At 35.6% G+C, this 11,644-nt stretch overlaps 1 long non-coding RNA gene across 1 annotated transcript; it reads right to left on the bottom strand.

Moving 5' to 3' along the window:
- Nucleotides 1–3,870: 3,870 nt before the first annotated feature.
- On the bottom strand, nucleotides 3,871–10,377 carry LOC110796895 (uncharacterized). The gene is made up of 4 exons (XR_002535695.2): nucleotides 10,125–10,377; nucleotides 7,607–7,906; nucleotides 6,761–6,952; nucleotides 3,871–4,092 (listed from the first exon to the last, which is right to left on the bottom strand). It is a non-coding gene; the product is annotated as an uncharacterized lncRNA (long non-coding RNA).
- Nucleotides 10,378–11,644: the final 1,267 nt, after the last annotated feature.

Here is an 11,644-nt window from a genome sequence, read left to right as displayed (position 1 = left end):
TCAGACTATTATCATGAACATAAATGAGTTTATGACTTGTAAGAAAGTTATGAAGAAACCCAGATTCCCTAAAATGGTTAGAGGCCATATATAGACTCAATGTTTTAAATGGTTTGAGGCCATAAACATACTCAATATTTTGATTAAAAAATTGAAATTTTGTTGATTTGCAAGAATGGTTTACATCAATTGGTTGCAAGTTGGTTTTAAGGGTAAAAACCATCAAACATAGAATTGTGTTCACACACAAAGCTAGATTATTTGCTAAAGGTTACAAGAAAATTCATGGCGTGGATTGTGTTGAAACCTCATGCAAAATTATAATGCTACAGTCTATAAATCAAGCAATAATTGCATATTGGTACATATGGCAATTGGATGACAAAACATATTCTTTAATCAAATGTTGGATTAAACTATGTACATGAAATGTCATAGGATTTGTGGATCCTAATAATACTTGAAATGAATGCTAGCTTATTAAATATAAATATGGATTTAAGCAAGCAATTGGGAATTGGAACTGTATTTTAGTGAAGTTAATAAGTATTTTAGTTTCATTAAATGTAGACCATTCTTATAGATGTATAAGAAGTTTAGTGGGAGTACGTAAAACTTAATTGTACATATGTATATCACACACATATCTCTCAATTGTAAAATAACATTCAAATGCTAGTAACTTAGATTTGAAAATTATTTATCAATACTGGACCAAGGCGAAACGTAGTACATACTGGGTATGAAGATCTATTAACAAAGATCTTAAAATATTGTTTTAGATTAAGTAATGGCATTTACTAAATCAAACACGAAAGACTCCATTGGAGATATTCGACCCATATGAATAAATCTAAGTAAAAGATGTTTGAACTATGTATAAGCATTTACTAAGTTAAACATCAAAGGATCTAAGTAAGATTCTTAACCTATATTATATGTCAAAGAATTTAGCTGGATTTAGTATCTACTGAAACTAGAATGAGCTAAAGCTACATGAATAGAATTCAATTGGTAATTATTCTGCAAAAGAATTTATCATGTATGATATAATATGAGGATCGCCAAAAACGTATCGTATGACTTTAGGCATGAAGAATATATACCAATCTCTATTGATCTAAGTGAAGATCAACTAGATTGAGATCAAGAAAAACTTATGGTACTTGAAAAGGTACATAGGAATGGTTCTTGATTCAAGGACATGAAGATATGCTAATATTAATGCTACACGGATAAACACTGGCTAAGGATCAAGAAAGATCCCTTTGGAGTTAACCATTGTCAAGGACGAGCTATAGAGCATCGTGTTTTGAAATGGAAACATGGATTGAAGACCATGAGTTTTTGCGTGGTAAATTAGACATTAATTTCTATGTTCAGAGATACAGATGGAAAGTCTTCCACATATCTATGACTGCTTGGATAAATAAATCCAAACAAAGCATCACTAGCAACCTATACAGTTAAAGTAAAAGTAATTATTGCCTAAGAAGAAATGAAACAAAGTTGTTTACGTTAAAGAGTTCTTCACTAAACTTGGGTAGATCACATGTTTGCTGGCTTGATGGTTCTTCATTGAAAAATGTGTAGAACCACTCTTGAAGCAAGAAAGACTAGATCACAAAATAAACATACTCAAAATATCTGATCATCCTATCTCGAAAGGCATTCGACGAAAAGGATATCAAGATTGGCAAAGCATGATAACTAAACCTATGCAACGAGTGAGATACAACACTCACATTGTGGCACTGGAAGTCAAACATAGTTTTGAATTCCATTAATTTTTTTAAAGATGGGTTCGAGGCCCATGGTTGTAAAACATTTAGGTTAAACATCTATCATATATGAAATGTAATTTCATATTCCATTTAATATGTGTTTAGTATTAAATGATGAGTCCTTTCAAATTGACAATATATTCAAGATAGACTGTCAGGACCAGTCCTGTGACTAAAAATTTTTATCAAGTGAACTTGAATGTCAAAAGTTGAAAATGGTCCCTGGTTGAAAGTTTTATATAAAGGTGGACGCATAGAAAACGCTAGACGACGAGAAAGCAAGATGACTAGTAGTTCTGTTTCTTGAACTATGTGGACATGGAAATGTCGCAATCATTTGCATAGATACTTACTTGAAAACATTAGTATCGAACAGACCTATGAAACTTTACTGTAAGAGATGAAAATCTGTCACAATTAAATTTCATTACATTATTAGACACTAATCCTCAATACCTGAGCGCTTTGAGATTACTTTTTTGAGAACTGATTACTTTGACGTTGTCAAGCGTCGCATCGTAAAAGGAGACTATAACGGCAATGCTCAGGTAATCACCTATCAAACGAAGTCTAACCTCAAGATCACAAGATTGGGATTGTCCTCCCATAAATCGGGATGAGATGCCGAAAGTTGTACAAGGCCACTCGGAGAGCTAGACACTGTAAAATGGATGGTCGTGCTCAGATGAATCATAGGCTATGATTATCTGTTTATTTGATCAGCTGAACTCTGAAACCGAGAAACACCTCTGGACATAATAAGGTTGACTACTCTTACCTTATGTTCATGAGCTGGCATCAAGCGACAAAGGAATTAGGAAATGCACACTTGTCCCTAAGGACAAGTGGGAGACTGGAGGAAATAATGCCCTTGGTCCTTGTATGCATTTATTTCTAAGTCTAATTAATGCGGTTCAGTATTAATTAACAAGTTAATAATTCAGTGGGATCAAGTGAACTGAATGCCTAGCTAGAGGCCACTTCAGTTCAAGTGGAATTAATAATATTTATCCGCAACTTACTCTTGACTGAACCCGTAGGGTCACCCATTTAGTACGTGAACGGATCAAGTATTTAAGTGAATATATCATTCATTAAGTACTCCAATTATGATCATTCGGAAACGACGGATCTTGATTCCAGTGGGTGCTGAAATCATCAAAAGGCAAAATAAATAATAATCCGGAAATGATGATATTGCCGGACACGGAAATATGGTTCATAACGGAAATATAAATATTATCGAAGTCGTAGATGTTGCCGGAAACGAAAACATGGTTCGTATCGGAAAATATTATTGGAAATAGAAATATTGTCGGAATTGAAAATATTGCCGAAAACAAAAATATTACCGGAATCGGAAATATTGTCGGAAAAGGAAATTATTTCCGGAAACGGAAATATTAACGGAAACGTAAATACTTGTTCGAAACGGAAATGGATTCCAGAATCGGAAAACGAATCGGAAGCTCAACGAGAGAAAAGCCGGCAAGCGAGCCGGCCCATCACTCGACAAGCAAGCAAGGCAGCAGCACACGATGGGTCGAGCCAAGCAAGCAAGGCAGCAGCACCATGGGCCGCGCCAAGCAAGCAAGGCAGCAGCGCCTTGGGTCGCGCCAAGCAAACAAGGCAGCAGGAGCTCCATGGGCCGCGCCAACACTAGAGGAAAAAACTTGATAAGTTGCCCTTAAAAGTGGCTTATAAGTTTCGCTTCATAAGTGCCGCCAATGGGGGGGTCACTTTTGTAAAATTATCAAAAGTTGCCCTTAACAAGGGCAACTTATAATCTTATAAGGTGCCCTTGTTGTTATGTGAAACTTATAAGTTGCCCTTGTTGCAACAAGGGCAACTTATAAGCTTCACATAAGTTGCCCTTGTTCCAAACAAGGGCACCTTATAAGCTGCACATAAGTTGCTCTTGTTGCAAACAAGGTCAACTTTTGAGTTTTTTTTTTTTTAAAAAAAAAAATTCTGCAGTATAATTCCTAATATTCTGCAATATAATTTCTCTTTTTGCAATATAAAATTCTACATTTAAATTTATAGAATACTGTTTCATCAAACATCAGCTTGACATTCTCAAAAATGATATAAATTTCAAATTTCCAATAATATTAACGAACTAATTCAAATGTAATTAATTAAATCGATAAATAACAAAATAATGTAAGAGTCACGAATAACTACAAGCATGCTCTATTTATTACACTGAGGGTAGTTCACAATCGTTGAAGTAAATAGCCCACTTGTCTCAAACTTCATCCAACTCCTCTTTGGTAAAGCGCCCCTCCCTTGGAGTTTTGAAAACCTTTAAAAGAACACCGTACATGCAAACCAATAAATTAAATTAGGTTTCATATGCGAAAACAATTATATTGGCAAAAAATGACATTTTTGAACCCAACTACCAACAAACGAACCTCTTTCCACATTCTAACCCTTTTTCATGATTTATATGATTAGTCAGATGATTATAAGACTCATTTCAAGTTCGTTATGCACGCATATTGGTCATTTGGGTCGATATAGGTCATTTATGGCCAAAAATGGCATTTTCGATCCCAACTACCAAAATACGAACTTATATTCAAATTATAACCCTTTTTCATGATTCATATGATTAATTATATGTTTATAAGACTCATTTTAAGTTCGTTATTCACGTCTATGGGTCATTTGGGTGGATATAGGTCATTTTTAGCCAAAAATGGCATTTTCGATCCCAACTACTAACAAATGAACCTAATTCCACATTCTAACCCTTTTTCATGATTCATATGATTAGTTATATGTTTATGAAACTCATTTCAAGTTCGTTATGCAAATTTAAGGGTCATTTGGGTCGATATAGGCCATTTATGGCCCAAAATGCCATTTTCGATCCCAACTACCAACAAACGAACTTATTTCCATATTCTAAACGTCTTTCATGATTCATATGATTAATTATATGTTTATAAGACTCATTTTAAGTTCGTTATGCACGCCTATGGGTCATTTGGGTCGATATAGGTCATTTATGGCCAAAAATGGCATTTTCGATTCCAACTACCAACAAACGAACCTATTTCCATATTCAAAATGTTTTTTATGATTCATATGATTAATTATATGTTTATAATACTCATTTTAAGTTCTTTATGCACGCCTATGGGTCATTTGGGTCGATATAGGTCATTTATGGCCAAAAATGCATTTTCGATCCCAACTAACAACAAACGAACCTATTTCCATATTCTAAACATTTTTCATGATTCATATGATTAGTTATATGATTATAATACTCATTTCAAGTTCGTTATGCACGCCTATGAGTCATCTGGGTCGATATAGGTCATTTATGGCCAAAAATGGCATTTTCGATCCCAACTACCAACAAACCAACTATTTCCATATTCTAAACGTTTTTCATGATTTATATGATTAGTTATATATTGATTAAACTCAATTCAAGTTCTTTATGCAAATCTAAGGCTCATTTGGCTCGATATAGGTCATATTTGGCCAAAAATGGCATTTTTAATTCCAAATATCAACAAATGAACCTACGGACACTTTCTAAATCTTTTTTATGTTTGATATGATTAGTTAGAGGTTACTAAGATTCATTTAAAGTTCTTTATGCACATCTAAGGCTCATTTGGCCTGATATAGGTCATATTTAGCCAAAAATGGCATTTTCGATTCCAAATATCAACAAATGAACCTAAGGACACTTTCTAAATCTTTTTTATGTTTCATATGCTTAGTTAGATGTTACTAAGATTCATTTCAAGTTCTTTATGCACATCTAAGGCTCATTTGGCACCATATAGGTCATATTTGGCCAAAATGGCATTTTCGATCCCAAATATCAACAAAAGAACCAAAGTAGATGAGAATAAGGATTGGAAACCAAAGTAGATGAGAATAAATATTGGAAACATAATACTAAGTATTTTAAACATGTAAAGGGTTAAGAATTCCTATTGTGGTTCATTAGTTGAGAGTTGGGAGCGAAAACGACAATTTTAGTCAAAATATGACATGTAAGGATCGGACGAGCCTTAAATGTGCATAAATTGACCAAAGTAGATGAGAATGAGGAGTGTCAACATAATAATTAGTATTTTAAACATGTAAAGGGTTAAGAATTCCTATTTTGGTTCATTAGTTGAGAGTTGGGAGCGAAAACGGCTATTTTAGTCAAAATATGGCACATAACGATCGAACGAGCCTCAAATGTGCATAAATTGACCAAAGTAGATGAGAATGAAGATTGGAAACCTAATACTAAGTGTATTAAACATTCAAAAGGTTCAGTATTCCTATTTTGGTTCATTATTGGAGAGTTAGGAGCGAAAACGGCTATTTTAGTCAAAATATGACATATAACGATCAAACGAGCCTTAAATGTACATAAATTGACCAAAGTAGATGAGAATGAGGATTGGAAACCTCATACTAAGTATTTTAAACACTATCTACACAATTCACAACAATAATGATTTTTTTTTATGATTTAGGATTAGTTTAGGTGTTCTTACATCATGATTTAGTGCTGGTTGTATTATATGAGACCTTAAGCTATACTTTTATCATGTTATGGCTGATTCTTGTCGCGGAAACAAATGTATTCCACTCAGACTTCATTAATTACAACTTGTAGGAAAATCAACATCGCCTAAATAACTTGTTAACCACAAAAACTAGGGTCTACAAAAGACTGTCTTTTATCCTCCAAATTCCAAAAGTGAGGCACACATTAGAACCAACTAACCCTTTCCCCTTAACTTTTAGGTGGGATTGTGGGAACCTCCACTGGATTTAGATTCACAGATTTTTTGTGGAACAAAATGATAGATTTGGTTTCGAACAATCACAAATCTTTTACTTATAATAGGCAGCAAAACAAAGGAAAATTTTAAATACAGGAGAATTACAATAGATGAATGATGTTGAACAATGGAAGTACTCAAAGAAGTTTTTGAGAATACCTGGATACACAAGGAAATTAATGATGACAACTCCCTCTTCAAGTTATCACGAATAATGCCATACATTTTCTCCACGTATGCAGTAAGCTGCTGCTTGAAAAGCAAAGCTGGATATTTCGCTTCCACTTGGCGAACAGAGTCAAGAGCTGCAGCCGCAGCAAGACTGGAGGAGGAAGGAGACGAGCGGAAACCCTGAAAAATGTTCCACATAGGTAAACAAGAAAAAACATTCACCCTAAAACAAAGGCTGCTGATCTGCTGCTGCTGATCCGCTGTTGAACAGATCAGTTTCTGATTTGTTCAACAGCGGATCAGTTTCTGATCTGTTCAACAGCAGATCAGCAGCAGCAGATCAGCTGCTGAACACATCAGTTTCTGATCTGTTCAGGATTCTGAAAACGGAAATGTGACAAAGGTAGAAGGGGCACAGTTCGGGATTACAAAATTCCTCATCGAACTTGAGAATAAGAGATCCATAAAGGTATGTTACTTCATCAACTGCAACGAAATTCCGGAATTGACCTATTCAGGTTGTATTTCAGCAGTAATTTGCAGCTTAGTTATCATATAATATCATATACTATCACAAGATTTACCACTGATACTTGGCAACTAGACATACCAGTAGCAAATTTGACTAACATAGTAGCATCATGTAGGGATTTAGGGCCTTCTTTAGTTCTTATGTTGTATACATTAGTTATCTATCGGTTGAAAGCAATTCCATCACTTGTAGGTGTTAAATAGGAGCATCATGTTCCTATACCACCCTATTTCGAACTTGCCAAAGTCATCGTTTAAGGCCTACCTAGCAGAATCGAAAGGAAGTGGATGGGCCTTACTTACAGGGTTACTCTGTGGTTTAAGGAATGGCCTTCACTTCATGGGAGGTCAGGCTGCTGGTTATGCTGCAGCTGATGTTGTTCAGGTATGTCAGACTTCAATCACAGCGCGTGCTTACTAATCCTTGGATAAAATCATAAATATGTCTAATTAACTTGTTTCAGGCACTTCCTTTAGTGAGCACCTCCTGGCCATACTACTATTTGGAGAGTACCGAAAATCTCCAAGATGAACATACTCCGTATATATTTTTAGTTAGCGTGTTCTTGAGGTTCATCGTAGCTGTTGGTGTCCTCATGGCATCTGCAGGACACATGAATTAATTTAGCTTCAAAGAAATGTAAATATTATTAGGCCTTTCTGATGCATATAATAAACTGTCGTCTTACTTAAGTTAGCCTAGAAGATAGAACACTTGGAGAACGGTTGCAATGCTTTGATACCTAATACTTCACTTAGTTTTCTGTAATTGTATTTCGCGTATTCAGCAACTTAATTAATTTTCGCCAACAGGTAGTTTTCTGAAATCGGTCGAACTTAAAACCAAAACCAGGAAATCAAAATAGCATGCGAACAAAAAGTCAGCGCAAGTCAACTATGGTAACTCGACAGCAGTTTATAAACGCAAGTCAACTATGGTAACTCAGCGCAAGTCAACAACAGCTATAGCATTCTGAGCAGCAGCCTGATTATCAAACTGACAAATGACAATCATACAAATGACAATCATACTTGTCAGAGTACCCGTGAGCAACACAAAACATGTTTCTACCGATGTTGTATAATTACTATTACTAATTAGACATTTGGACCTAAGAACCCATCTAGTCTATCCAAACCGACTCAACTGTCCTGCAACATCAATTTCAGCCCTCGAGTTGATTAGCTTAACCAACTTGCAATTAATCCCTCAAACTATGAGGTTCTCTAACAACAGAAAAATAAATTTTAATCAACTCATATAATATACTACATTCGTTTTTCAATAGCTACCAGCAGAAGCATTTTAAGAAGTAGACTTAAATAAGCACCAAACAAAATTTCACTATCAGACACCAAATTGACCCACTAACAGCAAACTGTACCACTATATTTATCTTTATAAACAGCAAGCTGGTTGATTTAACTATTTATATAGACCATAATCCAAATGCCTAAAATTCATATCTTAAGCTCCAAATTAGAAAGAACAGTTGATGCAGAAAGTAATCATGGTTGAAGCAAAAATTCAGGTTGTCCAAAAGAAGCAGCAGCAAAATATTTGAACATTTATGACTTTCGTCTCTACGTCTTCAGACCTCAAATCAACAAAAGCAACAGCAACAACAGACTGTAGCACATAATAATCGAAAATAACCATGTCAGAAACTCAACTGGTAACAATAATCCCTTATCCAGCCTCAAAAATTAGATTCAAACCCACCTTAACCCTATAGTTTCCATCTATAACTTCTTTCGGTTCTTTTTTTCAGAATTTCAATCAGAATACTTATCATCCATAAAAAACAACAATATATCAATATCAACGGATTCACCATAACCAAACAGCAAACATTAAAAATCTAGAACACATGGAGGTTGACTCTCCTATCCCAACCTCAATAGTCAATACATCTTAAGTCATTAACGGCGCTTATAAAAGATTAAAATGTCTGATGCGACAAAAAGACCAGTCAATATCAGAAGTCGCTGCATGACTAAAAACTCACGCCTAAAATCCTATAACAGAAAAGCATTTGTGCAAGGATACATCATGATTTAATTCCATGATATCACATATTCCGATATGGGGTAGACTCTTTGAGATAAGAAATTTTGATTACTAAAGATGAAAAATAGTAGATTTAGAGGATAAGATATCCTCACATGTGACAAGAAAAAAAAAACCTGTACCAAAAAATTGTTCTCTTAATCACCTCCATCATTACTAATAGTTCAAGTTTTCTTTCAAAGTCACAGTTAAACACCTAGCAGATGAGAAAAAAGTATGAGGAGGCATTTATATCAGAAAAATTGAACGATACTCAAGAAAAATGTGACTTTATACTCAAGAACTTAACGATAGAGGAGGCATTTTATCAGAAAACGGTAGGGGGGTGGGGGGCGGAAGGCCGGAGGGGTTGAGCCGTTAATGATATCCTTCATAAAATCTGGTAGAATACTGAATCTGCTACAAATTTAGGTTATTAATCTTGCAGAAAAATTGAGCCAACACATACAGTTATTTTCATGGAACCAAATCGCAAAATCCCAGAACAAAATTCGAGGAACAAAATTGCACAACAATATTCGAAGAATAATTGAGCACACATTCTCACAATAATTTGCATCTTAAATTGCATAATAAGTCAAAGTAATTCGCAGCAAAATCCTCTACAATCAGTAGAAAAATTCGAGCAATAATTCGCATAATCAATTGCACAAAAATTCGCAAAAAACTGAAAAATTATCAAACAAAAATCAAGACCCATACAAACATAAAGTTCGGAAAATGAAGAGATAAATTTGAATAAGCTCATACCAATAAAAACCCCAAATTCGAAACCCTAAGCAAGATTTTGAAGTGTCACAAGCACCACCTTCACCACCCGCTCCGCCGTCGCAACAAGAACAATCGCCATTGGACCTCGAAGGGAGAAGGAGATGTATGGTAGGGACTAGGGAGAGATAAGGAGATGCTAAGCAGAGAGGGAAGCAGCAATGAGGTCAGTGACCATGTGAGGAGGAGAGAGATAATACAAATGATGCGCTTTTCCTTTATCAACAGACCTTACAAAAAACAAATTAAAAAAAAACATTATTATACAAACTAAAAGTTGCCCTTGTAATATAAGAGCATCTTTTGTGCGGGAGCTTTTAACAATTTTTCTACTAGTGCAAGGTAGCAGCTCCATGGGCCGCGCCAAGCCAACGAGCAAAGCAGCAGTAGTGTAGGCCCGTCAAGGCAAGGCCGCAGCGCGCTAGGCCTTTGGATAGTTGCGACTATGGCTGGGCCTAGGCAGGCACGCGCACCAACGTGGCCCATTGTTGCTACGTTGAGTTGCTTCGTCTTGGGCTCCAAGAAAAGTCTGATTGCTTAATTCCTAAGTAACCTCGGATTAAGTATTCCTAGTCCTATTGGAATTGAATTAATTAAGATTTTAATCAATGTTGAAATTCTAATTGGATAAGAATTTTAATCCTAGTAGGATTGGTAATTCTCTTCCTAGTAAGACTCAAATTCCTTATTTCCTACCCTATAAATATGAGGCAAGGCCCTCATAATTATACACATCAATTACATTGAAAATCATATTCTTTATTCTCATTGTGTTCAAGGGAGAACATAATATAACCTAACCCGAATACATAAAACCTTAAGAAAATCCTAGTTGTTAAACCTAAGGCGGATCCGAACGTGTTGTGGATTTTCTACGGAGGGGCAACGTTTGGGGCTCTAAAGACTTGTTCTTGTTCGGTTCGGGAGAATCTAGGGAAGGCAAGCATCACATTGTATGTAACATAAGTTATGCTAATTGACTATGTGGCAATTAATTTGGATTTGGGCTTTATGGTTTTTCCGCATGAATTATATTATTGTATTATTCATAACCTAACAATTTTCAGACCGACCTACGTAGTGCTTTAAGGCAAATGCGTATTTTGGTCTTTTGAATTGGTTGCACGATGTACTGGGTTCTGAATTTTCGAGTTCTGGTAAGTAAATAAAATGTGAGGAAAAGTGTGTGTGCGCTGCAAAATTCCAACGCACGAAAGGGCAGCACTGGAATTTTCCAGCGCAGGCCTGGTCAGCGTTGGATTTTGGTGCGTTGACCATTGTGCTTACTTCTCTTTTCCTCGTCGCGTGCTCTAGAGTTTTCTTGCGCTTAGCTTTTGATTGCTAGAATTTTCTAGCGCCAGCCAGGGTTGCGCTACTTTTTTCTGCCGCTGGGCTCCTTACTACGGAATTTCGTTTCTGATTCGTAGCTTTAATATTATTTCGACGTTTAGAGCATGTTTTAGGAGTTTGATAAGCATTGTTGACCTTAAGCTAAGCGTCTG

This window comes from Spinacia oleracea, chromosome 4, assembly GCF_020520425.1.
Source record: "Spinacia oleracea cultivar Varoflay chromosome 4, BTI_SOV_V1, whole genome shotgun sequence".
NCBI classification, from domain to species: Eukaryota; Viridiplantae; Streptophyta; class Magnoliopsida; order Caryophyllales; family Amaranthaceae; genus Spinacia; species Spinacia oleracea.
The sequence above is the reverse complement of the archived record's forward strand: the minus strand, read 5'-3'. Positions and strand labels throughout refer to the sequence as shown.